This window comes from Macaca nemestrina, chromosome 4, assembly GCF_043159975.1.
Source record: "Macaca nemestrina isolate mMacNem1 chromosome 4, mMacNem.hap1, whole genome shotgun sequence".
NCBI classification, from domain to species: Eukaryota; Metazoa; Chordata; class Mammalia; order Primates; family Cercopithecidae; genus Macaca; species Macaca nemestrina.
The window spans coordinates 50065612-50084061 of NC_092128.1; the positions used below are offsets into that span (position 1 = coordinate 50065612).

The 18450-nt window shown below is 35.7% G+C and overlaps 1 long non-coding RNA gene across 2 annotated transcripts in view; it reads left to right on the forward strand.

Annotated features, from left to right (window-relative positions):
- Positions 1-544: 544 nt before the first annotated feature.
- LOC105475289 (uncharacterized) overlaps positions 545-18450 on the forward strand; it is a 42870-nt gene continuing 24964 nt past the window's right edge. Inside the window, exons 1-2 of one of the 2 annotated variants that reach the window (XR_983251.3) lie at positions 547-624; positions 13068-13187. This is a non-coding gene — a long non-coding RNA (uncharacterized lncRNA). Of the gene's footprint in view, positions 625-13067; positions 13188-18450 lie in introns of both variants that reach the window. The other variant, XR_011622035.1, reaches the window with a different exon arrangement.

The following is an 18450-nucleotide window of genomic DNA, read 5'->3' on the forward strand; positions in this document are numbered from 1 at the left end:
GATACCAATTATAACATTTGGTGGAAGTCCAAATAGGCAAATGTGTTTTTTCTTCCCAGTAACCTCTTGTGCCACATTGAATTTAAAGAGCATTTATCTTCTGAAATCTCTTAAAGTTCCTCAAGGTAGGAAAAAAAAGATTGTACTTTTATTCCAGAAAGGAAACCCCAAAAGTACTGAGAGTATAAGATATGAAAAGGACCATCAGAAGAATCAGGATGAATTCCTTAATTCCTGCGAGTGTGCCATTTAGCAAATCGGCTGAAATCTGGGAATAATTATTTGCATTATGTTTGATGTGGCTAAAACTTACACTTCTTAATAGTCTCGAAAACCAAAAAGGATTTCAATATCATTATAATTCAATCCACATACATCCTCTTGTAGCTCCCATAATTCCCACGTGTTGTGGGAGGGATCTGTTGGGGGATGATTGAATCATAGGGGTAGGTCTTTCCCATCCTATTCTCGTGACAGTGAATGGGTCTCACGAGATCTGATGCTTTTAAAAACGGGACTTTCCCGCACAGGCTCTCTCTTTGCCTGCTGCCACCCACATAAGATGTGGCTTGCTTCTCCTTGCCTTCCAAAATGATTGTGAGGGCTCCCCAGCCGTGTGGAACTGTAAGTCCAATCAATAAACCTTTTTCTTTTATAAGTTGCCCCGTCTTGGGTATGTCTTTATCAGCAGTGTAAAAACGGACTAATATATATCCTCTCATTCTAAAATCATATGAGTATTCCATTCTCTGTGAATATTCTGACCATTCAGAATTCAGTTTGTGGCTTATTTTCTTTGGTAAGAGATAGAAATATTTTAAGAGCACAGAACAGAATCTGTCTATGTTTAATGTGGAATCTCTCCAGGACACATGGAAATAGTGATGTGAACTCTCAGGAAGGTGTTAGAAGGAAAACAACCTTCTCAGTTGCTTCATATGGACAATTACAAAGAATATGAAGGAGGCAGTCTGGTGACATAGTAGGCAGCTGGGAGGGGCTAAGAGAGCAGAGCAGGAGGAATGAATCATAATTGACCTTCCCCAAGCCATCCTCACCGAGAACACATCCCTTCATAGTCAGCGTGGCTGTCTGCTCAAAAGGACAGATCACAACTTCCTGCAAACAGTCCTAACACAACGTAGTGATGGACTAGACAGTTTGGGACTACAACTTGAAACTGAAATAAGTTGATTTGATTTTCCTTTTAAAAAATGGCAATGAGTTGTACTTCTAGATCAAAGGTGTAATGCCCAATTTTCATAGAAACAGTTATATTTTATCAACTTGAAATTCTGAATCTCTAAATATTAAACATATTAATTGCATGTAAATTACCAAAAACTGGATGACTTAATACAACACATATTTATTCTGTCACATTTCTGGAGGCAGGAATTGTGAATCAAGGTGTCAGCAGGGCCATGCTCCCTCTGTGGGCACTAGGGAAGAATAGTCCCTTGGCTCTTCCTACCTTCTGGTGCTTGCTGGTGGTTTTTGGCATTTCTTGGCTTGCACTTGCATCTCTCTGATCTGCCTGCCTTCTTACCTCCTTCCTCCCTGTGTTTCTTGGTGTCCTTTCCTCTTTGCACCAGTCACTGAATTTAGAAGTCATCCTAATCTAGTATGGCCTCTTACTAACTAATTACAGTTGCAAAGACCCTGTTTGCAAATAAGACCACATTCTGAGATTCCCAGTGAATATGAATTTAGGGTTGCGGGGGGAGGAATTTTACACGTGTATAAACAGGTTTTTCTTTTCAGAAGAATTCATATTTGACTAAGTTTGTATTTTATTCTGCATTGTAATACATTGGGGAACAGAATGTTCTTATCAAAAAGTTATTTGAAAGAGATGCAAGGTTTCATTTGTGATAATAACATACTTCTAATTGTCTTCTCATCCAGTCTCAGTCATATCTCAATATTATGGATTTGATCAGTAAAAGTGAAAGCTATAGCTCCATTGACATCCTCTGTGCCTATCATTTCACTCTGTGGGGCGGATTGCTATAAATACGAAGTTCTACCTTGTACTCAGTCACCAATTTTCCAAATTGCAGCCATCTTCATGGGTTATCATCTATGCCTAGACCACAGCAATCAACCTGGGATTTCCTTTTCACCACCATTGTAGAGAGTCTCTCTCATTTTCCTGTGTTTGAACATCTGTTTCCTGTTCCCATCCCATCTTTCTATTCAACTTTATTGGTTAAGTTGCTCATTTTCGTAGAACACATCCTCTTGTACCTTCTAAAGAAAGGTGAATAAGAAATTAAATTTTATTTTTCTTGTAAGTCTGAAATATAATTCATGGTATCTGTGCAAAAAATAGATTCGTTAGTCGGAAACAATTTTCTTTCAGATATTTGAAGTCATCACACATTGTTTCTTGCTTCCAGCATGTTTGTTGACAAATCCCAAGATTTCAAGTAGTTGTCTAATTTTGTAACACTTTCTACTCAGTCTTTCTTTTTGTCTTTTTGCTTAAATCTCTGAGAGAGCTCCCAGACTTAATATCATAACATCTTCATAGGGCTCTTTTTTCCACTATGCATGTATTTTTAGTTTTTATTATGTTCTCTGATAATTTCCTTTGTGTCATTTTGTTTTAGTTTTATAAATGCAATAGCCTCTATTACCACTCTTAGGATATTAATATCAAGTTCATTTTTTCTTTCTTCATCTTTGTTTCCTCCACGATGCTGTTTTTTTCCTATTGGTTTATTTTGGTTTCTATCTTTCTCATTAAAAATTTTTCCCCAAGATATTTGGTAATCTATTTACTTGCTTATAATTAAGACGGGGTGGAGAGCTCAAAAGCAGATAAAAGCTCTGAGCCTCTAAGTGGGGACTAGCAAACTTGAACTCTACTGCAGAAAGATATGGCCAGTTTTCAGGAAAACCAGGATGTCAGTATCTTTGTTTTCTTCTCTTATGGGAAGGCAAATTTTCCAGAGATAGATCTTCTAGTCTCCTGCTATAGAAGTCTGGTTTCCCATGTTCTAGAAGTCAAGCAGAAGTAAGGGACAAAAATATCAGTATTTATATGTAAGTGATCCATTCATTCTCTTTATGATACTGTTTGTTGGCCCTCAACAGTCCAGTCCAGGCACAGTTTAACCTTCACCTAGCACCCAAATCTCAAGAGCACTGACAGAATAATTGGTGATCAAATGATATGCAAGAGATTATCCAGGAATCTTTTTTAACATCCTCAAATCTTCTTTAACAGCAAATTACTTCACTCTTGGTTCCATAACTGCTAGTTCCTGAGGTTTTTGAAAATTTTACAGTTCAATTTTGGTTCTTTCACAGTTTTTTTCTATTTCTAGGTTAGTGTTTGCTAAGTGGGTAGTCCTTGCCCATCTGCTTTCTAACACCCAAAATGCTGTTGCAGTGGTTTTTCTCTCCTGTCTTTGTGGGTCTATGTCTCTGAAAAAAAATTACTTTATGATAGTTTTAGTGAAGTTTGGATGGATCAATATTAGTTGTTTATATTAATCTGTCATCTTTATACAATTTTATTGTATAAAGGATTTTAAAATTATTAGATATAAATGAATAAAAATAAAGTAATTGACTATCCAGAAAGGTAGGATCTCTGTCTCTTGAACAAATTAATACAAAATGTAAGCTAAAATCTACAAACAATGTGAGATCGTTAGCTGATTTTTTTATTCCCCCAGAGGAAAACAGGGATCTGAAATACTAGAGGCAAAGATACAAGTCTATTGATAATCAGCACCACTTCCAATAAATCTACCATAATTGTACAGGTAAGAATGTTGGCTAGGCGTGGGGGCTCACGCCTGTAATCCCAGCATGTTGGTAGGCTGAGGCGGGCTCATCACCTGAGGTCAGGAGTTCTAGACCAGCCTGACTAATATGATGAAACCCTGTCTCTACTAAAAATATAAAAATTAGCCTGGCATAGTGGTTGGCACCTATAATCCCAGCTACTTGGGAGGCTGAGACAGGAGAATTGCTTGAACCCAGGAAGCAGAGGTTGTGGTGAGCTGCAATTGTGCCATTGCACTACAACCTGGGCAACAAGAGCAAAACTCCATCTCAAAAAAAACAAAAAGTACAGGAACAAAGAAAAACGTATGAATATTACAGAGAAAATCAAAATGTATTATTTTTATTAAAATGAGACAACAATCATAAGTGACTACTGATATCACAAAAAAGAAACAACCAGATATCACGTACCTTCTGATGTAGGTGGACTATGTCATAGTTTAGGCAAAATATTGAATGTAAATCAAATCAAGATCTAAATATGACTAGCAATTTACAGGAAGCAGAGGGATTATATCAGATTAACTGACATATCAGGGTAGAATCCGAAAATAAAACCTACATTCGGAAATGACAGCAGTGCACTCTAAGAACTTTCTGCAGTAATGGGATTGGTCTTTTTCTGCATTCTTCAGTAGAGTAGCCACTAGCCACATGGGCTATGAAACACTTGGAATATGCAAGTGTTCCTGCTGTAACATTGTAAATTGTACGTAATTCAATTTTGTATTCTTTTTACTATTAATTGATTGAAATTTAATAGCTAACTGTGGCTAGGAGCAACTACATTGGACCATATCAAACATTCACTCAATACCTAAATAGCAAACAAATAAAGAGATATAGAAGGGGATTCTATAGAAATGACTTAAAATGTATCCATCAATTGCAAAGTATAAATATTTGAATTCAAATTTAAAGAAATTATACAAAATTGTTACAAGATATTCAGGGGAATATGAGTACTCATATTTGATGATACTAAGGAATTATTGTTACTTTACATATGATAAAAATGTTATGGTTTTGTTTCAAATAGTTTCTATATGAAATATCTATGTAAACTATTCCCACAAGAAATTATTTGATGACTTTGATTTGGTTCAGCATAATCCAGAATTGGGTGGACAGATGAAACAAGGAACAGATGAAACAAGATTGGCCATAAATTTGTTGTTGAAGTTGGTTATGTTGAAATACATCATACAATTTTCTTTACTCTTAAATATTCTTGAAATTTTCTAATACTTAATGTTTATAATACTATGTCCCAATTGCAGTCATTCTGACTCTAATGTACAACTAGGGTTGAGATAACTGGGGAAGAGAAAACAATGTAGAGTCAATATTTTAAGTGTAGTTTTAAGTTGGGAATAGAAATAGTTAAGAGACATTGCATAAAGTGATAGATGAGTCTTCTTTACCCTTCAGGAAATTCTACTACAAAATTATTTCAAACTCATTTGAGGTTTTAGGATGATGATAATTTTAAATAATCAATTTTTTAACTTCAGAATTTTGGTACATGCATAAAGGGAGGCAAATGTAAGTTGCAGAAGCAATCAATAAAAATAGATACATCCTTTTAAGGTATCCTTACCATGCCCCATGTGAAGCTAACAAGGCTCTACCTCCAGAGAGATGAAAACCTCGGCACGTACTCACTGTAAGTCTTCAGAAATGAAACCAAATATGAGCAAAGACCATAAATAAAGATATTTATTAATCATTAAAGTCATTTGAGAAACCAGGAGGTTTTCAGTATGTTTTAATTAAATAATCAGGATCAGCTAATGCAGACAGAATTAATAAAATTATTTTTTCTCTTTCCTATTGATTCAATCACTTATTTTCCTCTGAATGTGGAGCATTTTTTTCTACTTGGAAGTTTAACAAGAAGCCATTCTTAAAAATAATCCTTCAACGAAGTCTCGGGGGCCATAAGTATTTGCATCTATATCATTGCAGGCTTTGCAATGACTGCAAAAGATCCACCTTTCTGATCAATCTCTTTTAATTGTCATATCAATTAAAACCATTTTATTTATTCAAAATTTGCAATGATTAAATTCATAACGTAGTGTTCCTACTGGCATAAAGAGGAGGAATTTATTATGCACTGTGCCTGCCAATTTAAATATATTTTCTTACCTTAAATCTCTTCTCAACTTAATTATTTTTATTTCTATGGGGTGGATCACAAAGTCAAGAGATCGAGATTATCCTGGCCAACATGGTGAAACCCCATCTCTACTAAAAATACAAAAATTAGCTGAGCATGGTGGTGGGCACCTGCAGTCCCAGCTACTCGGGAGGCTGAGGTAGAATCACTTGAACCCAGGAGGTGGAGGTTGCGTGAGCCGAGATCGCGCCACTGCACTCCAGCCTGGTAACAGAGTGAGACTCTGTCTCAAAAGAAAAGAAACAAAAAACAACAACAAAAATGTAAGTAGGTTCAGAGAGGTTAACTCAGTTGCTCAAATTTATACAGTGAGGGAATAGACTTTAAAACTAGTTTGACTTTAATTCAAAATTTATTTTCATGATACCATATTATCTTCTACTCTGCTTTTAATCTAGCTTTTACATGTACACAAGAAAGGGACAGGGACGGAAGGAAAAGGAGAGAAGTTGAGAGAGAGAGAGAGAAATTGCCATTCACACATTCTGTTGGGAAGATGGTTTAAAGTGTTATCTAAAATAGAATACCAATTGGAATGAAAATTTCAGGAAATATGAATGCATTTGTTTCCTGAGGCAGCCATAACAAATTACTACAAAAAAAATGTATTATCTCGCAGAAGCTCTGGCAGCAGCAGGCTCCATACCCTTCTGCACCCAACCCTCCGGCCTCTGTCTGCATGCTTGGCTTTGCCCTTGGAGTCATTTTGTCTCTAGAAGGGTAGCATATATTCTCAATCAATGATCCCTATCAGCTCACTTCCTACCTATAGAATCTCAAAAGCCGAACACCCATTCTTCATTTCATTCTATCTCTGTCCTCTTTTGTCCAAGCTGGCAGCGTTTCTGCTAAAACAGTAGTCTCAAACATCTTGTCTGTCTCCCATGTAAGCCATGGGTGTACATACTATGAGACAAGAGTATTCTCCACACATTCTTCCTAGAAAATTCCAGCCCTATTACTGGCTTTTGTTGAGAGGGTTGATTGGATCCAGGAGTCATACACCCAATTCCTTCAGCAAAAGTTATCCAGACACGTACTCCAAGCTTTCTCCAGAGAATGCTTTCCTAACAGTAAACAGCCTAGTTTAGCATACTTTAAAATCTGCACAAGTTAGAAACCGATCCAAAGAATCCAGTGCCAATTCTACTTTGATTAACAGTTCTTTCCCGAGTTTATCTCTTTCTTCTCACATTTTGCTATATGCAATAAGGAGAAACCAAGGCACATAATTAACACTAAAATGTTGTCAGAATCAAAATGGAGTCACTTATGCAAATCCCTAACAAAAATAGAACTGGGAGGCCATAAAGGAAAGGCTCTCATGCACATATGCCTGTGATAAAATATTACAAGGATTCTCTGAAAAATACAGTCTTTCACAATGGCCACCACAACCTTACACGAAGAATACTTCTGCGAGGACATCTGCCCAGCAACTGTCTGTTTATCCTTCGAACTGATGCATGTTCAGCCTTTGATCCCCATAGCCAAGAACAAATATTTCAAAATAACTTATGTAACTCTACTTATTCTGTCTTTAAAAACCCTTGCCTTGCTTTGCCTCTGTGGGTACACCTGTGGCCCTTTATGGTTCTCCATGGCAATTATCTTCCCAGATTTAATCTCTTAACTATTCCTGAGTAAATTCATTTTTTAAGAGCCACTCTTTCTGTTGTTATTTTAGGTTGACAACACCTTGTTTGCAAATTTGCTCAATTAAATACCCACTCCACTGCTTACAAGTTCTGTTTACCACCCAACAGTAGAAAACAATTCAACCAAGTTGTCTTCCTATTTATAACAAGAGACATTTTTTCTCCAATCTTCAATTTTATGCTATTCATGTCCTTATGAGATCTCACCAGAAACACCTTTAATGTCTATATTTCTACCAAGAATCTCTTCAAGAAAATCTAGGCTTTTTTCTTTAATGCGCCACAAAATTCTCCCAGCCCCTAACCATTATCTAATTCCAGAGCCACTTCCTAGTATAACAATTTGTATTAGTTTCCTAGGAATGCCATAAGAAAACTATTAATAACGTGAACTTAGTGGACTGGAACAACAGAAAATTACATAGAGAAAATTATATATAAAAAACATTTTATGTATATATAAAACATTACTACAGAATCTATATTCTGACACATATACATGTATATACACACACACATATATACGGCTCTGGCTCTTCTGGCTTCTGTTGGTTGTCAGCAATCTTTGACATGCCTTAGCTAATAAGGGCATTATTACAATCTTTACCTCTGCCTTTACATCACCTTTTTCTTTCTTTCTTTTTTTTTGTCTCTAAGACTGTCCCCAACTTATGATAGTTCAACTTATTATTTTACTTTATGATCACGTGAAAGTGATACATGCTCAGTAGAAACCATACTTTGAGTATTAAAGTTTGATTCAAATTTTTTATAACTTTTTAATAAAATAGGTTTGTGTTAGATGATTTTGTCCAAATGTGGTCAAGGTAAGGTAAGGTAAGGTGTTATCAGCACATTAAAGGTTGTCTAGGCCAAGCCGTGATGTCCCATAGGTTAGGTGTATTAAATGCAATTTTTGACTTATGATTTTTCAACGTACGATGAGGTTTGATGGGGACGTAACCCCATCATAAGTTTAGGAGTAACTGGGTGATACACCTATGATTCACTTTTGTAAAGACACCAGTGATTGGGTTTTGGGTTCACCCAGGTAATCCAAGATGATCTTAAGACCATTAAGTTAATGGCACCTGCAAAGACCTTTTGTCCAAAAAAGGTTACATTCAGAGTTACCAAGAGTTACAATTTGAACACATATTTTTGGGAGCTATCATTCAACCTACTAGAGTAGACTATATGTACATGTAAGTGCATGTGTGTATGTGTATATATATGTACATATGAATACATATGTATTGCAGAAAAGTATGTAGCTACATAGATCTGATTAAAATTTTGAAAGATTGAAAAGTGTGGAATGAAATTTGTTTCATTAATGATGCTAAAATTAAGCTTATATGTAATATTATATGTTCAAATCATACTTTCACAGCTGATGAAAACATTACATTCAATCAAAAAAATTTCATAGAAATAAACAAATATTCACCCAGAATTGTTGGGGAAATACAGATACAGACATGAAATACAGATATACAGAATACAGAATGATGGAATACAGATATGAAACCAACCAGAAACAGCTGATCCTTAACGGAGTAATAAGTTTATATTTACATTATCTGCTCTGCCCCTGTCTTTGAAAGATATCAGATATTTATTCTTTAGGTACTGCTATCAAATCAGTTCAGAAAAGCAGACAATGCTAAAGTAAAGACACGTCAAAAAGAATGTTCTTTATATAACACAAGAATAAGGATGGACTTAAACACATTTTGAAACTAGAGGAAATGGTAGTAAAAAAGATTCCATGTTTCCATCTTGAATTATAAATCTACATTTTTGTTTATTTATTTATGGTTGAGGGTGAATACACAAGCTAGTATAAATTTTTTAAGTCTGTCTTGTTTTCGGTTGTCTGGGTATCTAATATTTCACACTTGGCCTCATTCTACCATGTAGTTGAAGACTTCTAGACAACTACTCTGTAATATGGCTGCTCTTCTGCAGATAGGATTTACCCATAGTGTTGAATCTGCAAGAATTATACTCCATGTGTCTATATCAGGGTTTTTAATGCTCTCAGGACAAGTTATCAATTGTCTAAAACCCAGATCACCATTGAATCCACTTCTTTGCTAGGAATAACTATATTATAGTAGCAGTATCATTTTGTATAATGTTTTGAAAGAAAAGAATTATTGCTCCATATAGGAAACTTCCATTACTGAAAAAAATATGGAATATACTTTATTTTCTTAGCTGCTGGTATAAAATTTCTCTTTGTGCAGACCTATCTTTTTTGAGATAATAGAATATCACTGATGAAGCCTAAGTTCCACAGTGCCTGACTGTATTTGGACTGCTGTTTTGGTTAGAAAGAGTGTAGAGGAACTTCTCATTCACACCTGTGGAAGGAACATATTTGTTCCTAAGAGGTAGTAGAGAAAGAAAACATTGGAGGTAAAGCATCAAAGACAGAAATAAAGAACACTATCAAGAAAGCAAAAAGACAATCCACAGAATGGGGGAAAGTATTTGCAAACCATGTATCTCATAAGGGTCTAGTATCTAGAATATATAAAGAGCACTTACAGCTCAACAACAAAAAGACAACTCAGTTTAAAAAGGGCCAAGGACTTGTAGAAATGTTTCTCTAAGTATAGAAATGGCCAACAAACTTAACATTATTCACTGTTTGAGAAATGTAAATCCAAAGCAAATTGAAATCTCACATCATGGATGATATCTACTAGGATAATTTTAATTGAAAATGAACAAACAAAAAGTGGAAAATAACAGTGTGTTATCAAGAATGTGGAGAAATTGGAGCCCTTGTACATTGCTGATGTGAATATAAAATTGTGCAATTGTCCTTGATAAGTTAAATATAGAATTACTATATGATCTAGAAGTTCAGCTCCTGAGTATATATCCAAAAGATTTGAAATCAGGAGTGCAAACAAAACTTGTTCACAAATATTCATAGCAGCACTATTCATAATTGCCAAAAGATGGAAAAAAACAAATATTTATTGCTGAATGCATAAAATGTGGTACATACATACAATGGAATATGGTTCAGCAATAAACAGAAATAAAGTACTAATACATGCTACAGCACAGATAGACTTTGAAAATAAGCAAAGTGAAAGACGCATAATATAGAAGGTTACATATTGTATGACGCCATTATGAAATCATGAGTAGGCAATTTCATAGAGACATAAAACAGATTATACTTGGTATTGGGTTCCTTTTTGTGGTGATGCAAATATTCCAGAATTAGATAGTGGTAATGACTGCACAGCACTGTAATGTACTAAATGCCACTCGTGGCGAATTTTATGATATGTATTTTATCACCATGAAAATGAAAAAAATAAACATGAAAATACTTGGGAGAAAGGAAAAACAGAAAGAAACCTAGGAAATTGCTAGGTAAGCCATGCAATACCTTCTTCTTTCCACCATGACCGTATACTTTGGTCTTTTCTAAAAACGAATTAAATAAGTGAATGGATTCCTTTGGGAAATTGGTGTCAAAACTGAGTTAACATTATGCCCCCATCATCAGCCTGTGTAGGTGGGGGCAGCAAATGTGTGATATACAGATTTAATTTAAAAATTATTGAACATCTCTTTATCGCTATTCTAAAACTTGGGAGCTGTACAGCAATATAGCAAGATTACTGTCAGAATCTATCCCCATAGTCATGCTTTCCTAAAAATAATGCTCAATGTTCTCCCTCATCCTTCCCCCTGTGACGCTGTGGAGGAAACCTTAAATATTAAATTCGAACTCAATTGAACATGGACATAAACGATGATCACCAAGTCCCGGAACAGGTTGTGTGAGCCCCTTGAGGCGTTCATCCAGTGCTGTTTTGGAGAAATCTCTATTTCAATCTATTCCTATATGCTAGTTATTGGAAAACAATAGACAATCACAAAAACAAGTTGACCTTTTTGTGTTCCTTGAGCCCAGTCACGAAGGGCCCTCACAACTGGGCCTCATGCCATGCAACTTTTTACAAAATAAGTTAGGGTCCCAGACTGCGCTGAACCTTCATGAGACCTCTTCTCATCTGTGCATGGATGGGTGGCCGACTCTGGAGCCCAGGCTGTTGCTTCCCAGTCTGGTGGTGAATCCTCCAGAGTCTCGTGAGAGTATATATATACCTTTTCCCTTCTCCCTTTCCCATTGCAATTTGCTTATCATTTGCTTTTTGTATCATTTGCTTATTAAATCAATTTGCTTATTATATTACTTTGCTTATTATATCATTTGCTTAATATATCCCATTGCCATTTACGTAGGATAAAGCTTGTTTACCCTTAAAGGTATTGTGTGTGTGCCTTTTCTTTTCCCCTTGCATGTTTCCCGCACAGAACAGACACATACAGGCATATCCCTATCGAAAACTCAGGGACTTTCCCTGACTGGTTTCAGGTATTTCATGACATCAAAAAACTCACCATCTTGTCAACCCTACCAAACTTTATAAACTATGTGTTGGTTTGGTAGGGTTGCCACATTAGTGCTCTTCTCCTGTTTTTGGTTACCAGATTTGTTCCCTGTGTCTAAATTACTGTCTTCCAATTTTTCTAGGAAGCACCTCTCACCATCTTTTATTAAAACTACTTACCCTTTCCTCTGAAACAAAGCACAGACAGCCCTGAATCTGAAACCCAGGTCTTTGGCCAAAAACTTGCTTCCTACTGCCAAATATGCCTAATGCCTCCTGCCTCATTGAATTGCTAAATACTGTCTGCTTTTAATTTCTCTGCTACTTGGCTCCCCTCTTCTGTCTGCCAGGACACTGTTATTTCATGCTGGTCCACCCTCAAAACCTGTGATTGTTGGGGCCATGATTTATTACTATGATTATTTTAATAGTAACAGACATATTGATGACTAAGATTTATTTTGTAGTATGTACAAGGAAGCATAGTAAACACTTTAAATATCTGATTTCCTTTTCCCATCAGACAGGCAACTAAGGCTTATTTCATAGATTATAGCAATTTCCCAGGGTCACCCAGCTTGTAAATTCATGAGCTAGAACTTGAACTTGGGTTGTTCTGGCCCCAAAGATGGTGATTTTCAATTACTATAACATATTGTTAGGTCTAGGGCTCATCACTGCACTACGGCCACTGTTACATTAAAGCAGTGTTCCTACAAAAGCCCAGCTGGTGGGAAGGCTGGACGTGAGTCTTATTTGGATGATGGGCTCCAGACCATGGCTGACTGGGGATAGATGTTTGAATTTTGACTTAACTAAACTGTCACAAAGACCCCAAAGGGGTTTCAAGGAGTGTGCATTATGAAACATGGTGTGGACTATTGGAACATGATGTCAAAGAATTGTTGACACTCATAAAAAGTTCCTTTGAGTACATTGTTTTTGATATAGGTGAAAATGGAAGATAACTATTTACTTGACATCCCTCTTAAGGTGTTTGTCCTACGTCTCAAGCAAGTTCTCAAAAATACACGGAATTGGGATACCTACAGAGTGCCTTTGTTATAAAGGCATTTGAGATATAAGATCCATATATATTGACAATTCTTATTGGTAAGTATATTTTGAAACTATGAAGAGCTTTGCCAAACAGTATACACAAACAATTGTGCTATTTTATTTTTTTCTAATGCATGTTATTTATTTCAACTTGTTGTAAATGTTTCTAACATTTGGGAATTTGTTTTTAAAACTTTGTCTTTCATTCCATCTTATTACACTCAGGTAATCTGCCAAGTTCCTAGAGTACTGAAAATTCAAATAAAGCTACTCATAGCCTCAAAATAAAATACATTTCTCTCAAGAATTATTTGGTTATAGAAGGATTTTCCTATAGGTGTCTCTGTAGAAGAATTCATTATTTGGTAATACCGCAAAGGCTGCACAGATCTGGAGGAAAGTATTAGATGAATTGTGGTCACATTTGATTAGATTTGGACCTGAGGGAATAATTCCATACATCAAGGTAACAGGAGAATGAGCTCATCTGCGGTGCTTTGTCCCTGATAAATTTCACTCTCTACTAAACATGAATAGTTAATTTTTAAGGAGGATACAAGAAGCACATGCATACCACATTTAGAGGTGAAACTATTTAATCTCATACTTTGCTATAAAATGTATTTTAGGTCTAATCACTAGAAACCAGAAAATAGCTTTTGCTGTTACAGTGAGTCAGTAATTTATGTGACTCTGACAAGTTAAAATTGCCTAGCTTGCACATCTAAAGGGAAATTTAAAAATTAGTAACAGGAAATGATATATTCTTGTCAGGGAAAAATAAATACTATAATTCTAACTTACATGTGAAGTATTTATGATGATCTTGGGATTTTTCCTTGTTTATATATATTTTTTTCTTATTTGGATTTTCAAAGGAATTTATTAGCTGTTTTGCTATTTTTCTATGCTTAAAATTTTCCAAGGATATGCATTTAAGATTCTATATTTTACTGTAGTAGGAACAGCAAGCAATGGGTTTAAGGAAGAGACTCTAGAAAGAAATATTTATTTTATGTTAAGCGTTTTGTTAAACTATAGATTAATTTTATCTCATTACACACTTACTTTTCAGGGTAGATGTAACAGGATTTCAAAGTAGAAATCCTGTTGTCTCAAATTTAACTGAGGCTCTGATGTCAAAGAGCAGAGCAATAGGTCTGAACCAAGTGGTTTGACCACACCTATGCAGAACTGGCACAGAAAGTGCCTGTTGTTCTGATTTCCATGTCTCACCTCAACATCCACGTCAATAATATTTAAGTGGTTAGAGAGGGAAAGACAGGGAAAGTATTTGAATTTCTTTGGACAGTGGTGGTATTCATATGAGACGAGTGATAAATATTTATTCCACATTTTAATCCATCAAAAGGGTATTTTAAGACTCGGGGAACTTGACTTTGTACCTTATGAGATATTGAGACAGATGCCAGACTGTTATCTATGAAGGTCCAAATATATGAGTTTGTGGTTATGGTTACCTAGTTGCTACAAGAGCATGGAGAGTTAAGTTGGGAAGTAGCTGCCCTTCCGCTTGTCAAATGTTAGTGTTTGGGGGGAACTAGTTGTGTATATTTTGATGGGAGCTAGCAAGAACTTAGTTTGGATTATACCAAAACAGGGCTGTGTAAGAGATGATGGGACCCCAATACAGAGGATCTTCTTCCAAATGCTCACTTAGTCACTCATTCATTCAACAAATATTTATTGAACATCTTCTACATGCCAGGCATAATTCCAGGTACAGGAGATGTAGTAATGAATAACATGGGTAATTTTTGCCTTCTAAAATCTTATAGTCTATTGAAAAGGACAGAAAATAAGGAAATGTGTAAAACTGTGAAAAGTACTTTGGCCAAAAATAAACCATTGAGTAGGGGAAGAAAGGTCTAGTAGAAGGTGGTTAACAAGGGCCTGAATTCAGGAGGAATCCGAAGTGACCAGCCACCTCAGAAAAGATGCATTGGCTGCATCACAGGGAATCTACCTGGACATTTACAGGGAGTTGGGGGTGAACTCAGAGAAACCAAAAATATCCAAGGTGAGAGTCAACTTTCAACCATCTGCCAAGCCTAGAAAAGACAAATATCATTTCACAATGGGACATTTCCTCATATCTCTCCTCTCACCTTACCCATCCGAATACTGGAGAAGCCAGGGGTGAACTAATGGGTGGTGATATGGTTTGGCTGTGTCCCCACCCAAGTCTCACCTGGAACTGCGCTAATCCCAACATGTCAAGGGCATGGCCAGGTGGAGATAATTGAATCATGGGGGCAGTTTCCCCCATACTGTTCTCATGGTAGTGAATAAGTCTCATGAGAGCTGATGGTTTTACAAATGGGAGTTCCCCTGCACAAACTCTCTTGGCTGTCACCATGTACGATATGCCTTTGCTTCTTGTTTGCCTCCCACCATGATTGTGAGGCCTCCCCAGCCATGCAAAACTGTGAGTCCATTAAACCTCTTTCCTTTATAAATTACCCAGTCTCAAATATGTCTTCATTAGCAGTATGAGAACAGGATAATACAGGTGGAAAGATGGGAGACTGGGGGATCAGAAGGAGAGGAGGATTAGTAGAAAAAGGGGGAATAGGGAAGTAGACCACACTGGCCTTTCCCACTTCTGTTTCAACCCTGCAGAACACTCAAGGTGTGGGAGGGGAATGTTGGAACCTCAAATGAAAGTTGGAATTTTGATTGTGCAATTGCACTCACATTGTAATGAAATGAGAGTGAGCTTGCTTCTGACTAGAAACATACTGAGGACTTTTTTTAAATCTAAGAGCAACTGGAAAAGTCATGGGACTTCTGTGAGAGTCCATGTTAGAAGTAACTAACAACTAATGCACCAAGGTCGTTTGAAAGGAAGTGGGAGGAAAATAAAATTGCTTAATGATCAAGTCCTATTAAGTTCTACTCTCTTAACTGTGGCAGTCAGCATTACTAGAGGAGTAATGAAGCTTAGAGAGTGAATTAACCTATTCAAGTTCATACAACTAAGAAATGATGGAGCCCGAAGGCAAACATAGGAAAATCGAAGCTCTAATTGACTTGTGTGGAAGAAGTACTCTGGCCCCAATGCCTTGAAGCAGAAGAGCATTAAAGAATAAGACTTTCTTTATGAAGGATTCTTTTCCCTTAAAGTCCTTTAAGGGCCACACAGATTGAGGTTCAACACACGTTGTGTATTGAAAAGGGAAACATTTCTTCACTGAATGTATAGTCTTGAATGTGGTAGCATCATTCCCCCACTTCCCTAGATAGGATTGGCCGATAGTGTCTTCCACTGCTTCTTTGTCCCATATGCCCAACCTGATCCTCACTCATTAGAAATGCAGGGTGTAAGTCTGAACTGGTATTAACGTTGACATAGATTCACAATGCACTTTCATCCAACTGATTATTTGATCTCACAATAATCCTAAGAAGAATAAGTATTTTTATGATTACTTTGTCATAATAATAAAAAATAAAACTGAAGTTAAAAGAGGATAAAAACTGAATCTAAAGAGTGAATTGCCCAGGGTCATAATACTACCAACTATTAGAAACAGACCTTGAGCATTCCTCTTCTAGTTCACAGTTAAATGTTCTTAAGGGAAACTTAAGAAGATTAAAGAGAGCACTGTTACCATAGTAGATAAAATACTGTGTCTGAACCAGATATGCTAAATATTTTTCAGTTTTTGCTACTTTTAAATTTAATATTTGCTATACTTTAGTCTTTTTTAGCTATACAAATTCCCTCTGGCACTCTACTGAGAACAGTTGTTTGTTTGAAGGTTTTGTTTAACTTCAATTTTTTTTCTGTCCTTGTGCTTCCCTAATTTCTAAGTCAGAAAAAAGCTAAACGTTTCTCTCATTAACGTGTATAGCCTACTCCCAGTGTTTCATGTGTAGTAAGAAAATTCACTTGTGTACTATTGCTTCCTAAAGAAAAACTGCTAAGGCTTTACTAAAGGTGATTCTAACAGGTGATAATATTCTAACAGGTGATAAATATTGAAAATTCTAACAGGGGATAAATATTGAAAGAACTAGCCAGTGGATCCAAAAGATGAATTACAAACAACCAAGTTGAAATTTTTGTTTTTATTAATGTACACACATTTGAGATGTGTTAATAGATGTAATATGCATTAATTAAATCTTCACCAAGTTATAATCAGTAAAAGGAACTTTAAGATTGTAATGTTGAAATATCATAAGAATCTTTACCTATAAATGTGCAATCATTTATTAAATAACTTTTTCATTTAACATATACTTAATGTCTCCACCTATTGACCTACTATTGTTTCTGTTTTGGAGTTGCTACTATATAGTATGCAAAAAACTGAAAATCTTTTTATAGAATTGAAAATAGAAATAGACTACTGAAATGACCAAGTTATAATGATTACACAGATGTGTATATATACTCCCGTATGCATAAAAAATATTATAGTGCATATGTCCTTCAAGGGCAAATGTATTATTAGGCCATTCATCAGTTGACTAGAACTTAGGGTGTTTGATAATGACAGTGCTTACTTTTTGAAAAAAAAAAAAAGTTGCAGATTACTAAAGTTGAGGTTAATATTTTACAAAGTACTTCACAATTTTTTCACTATGAATTATCGTCAGTGTTATCAACATAAAAGAACTCTCTCCAGTGAAATGCTCAGATTAAATGAGGATTACATGCTTTTCCATTACTTTTCTTATCTTTATATTCTATTTGTAGCTATATATACAGATATCCTTGAAATTAGAAATACAGCCAAAGTGTTTTCTTCCTAATAAAATCACATTTTAAATGAATATTAATATGACCAACATTTTATTTTTAAACTTTTTATTACAGATATTTTTAAACATCTGCCAATTCAGAGAGAATAGTATAAAGGGCATTCATATTTCCATTAAACAGCTTCAACAAATGGCCAATATTGTTTTATCTATTCCTTCCACTTTGTAATTATTTTGAAACAAACACAAGACATATTAAAACTTATTCTTAGCAAACTATCACAAGGACAGAAAACCAAACACCACATGTTCTCACTCATAGGCGGGAACTGAACAATGAGAACATTTGGACACAGGAAGGGGAACATCACACACCGGGGCCTGTTGTGGGGTGGGGGTGTGGGGGAGGGGTGGCAATAGGAGATATACCTAATATAAAAGACGAGTTAATGGGTGCAGCACACCAACATGGCGCATGTATACATATGTAACAAACCTGCACATTGTGCACATGTACCCTACAACTTAAAGTATAATAAAAAAGAAAAAAAAGTATTCTCTACTTTATGTTATATCTTTAAGA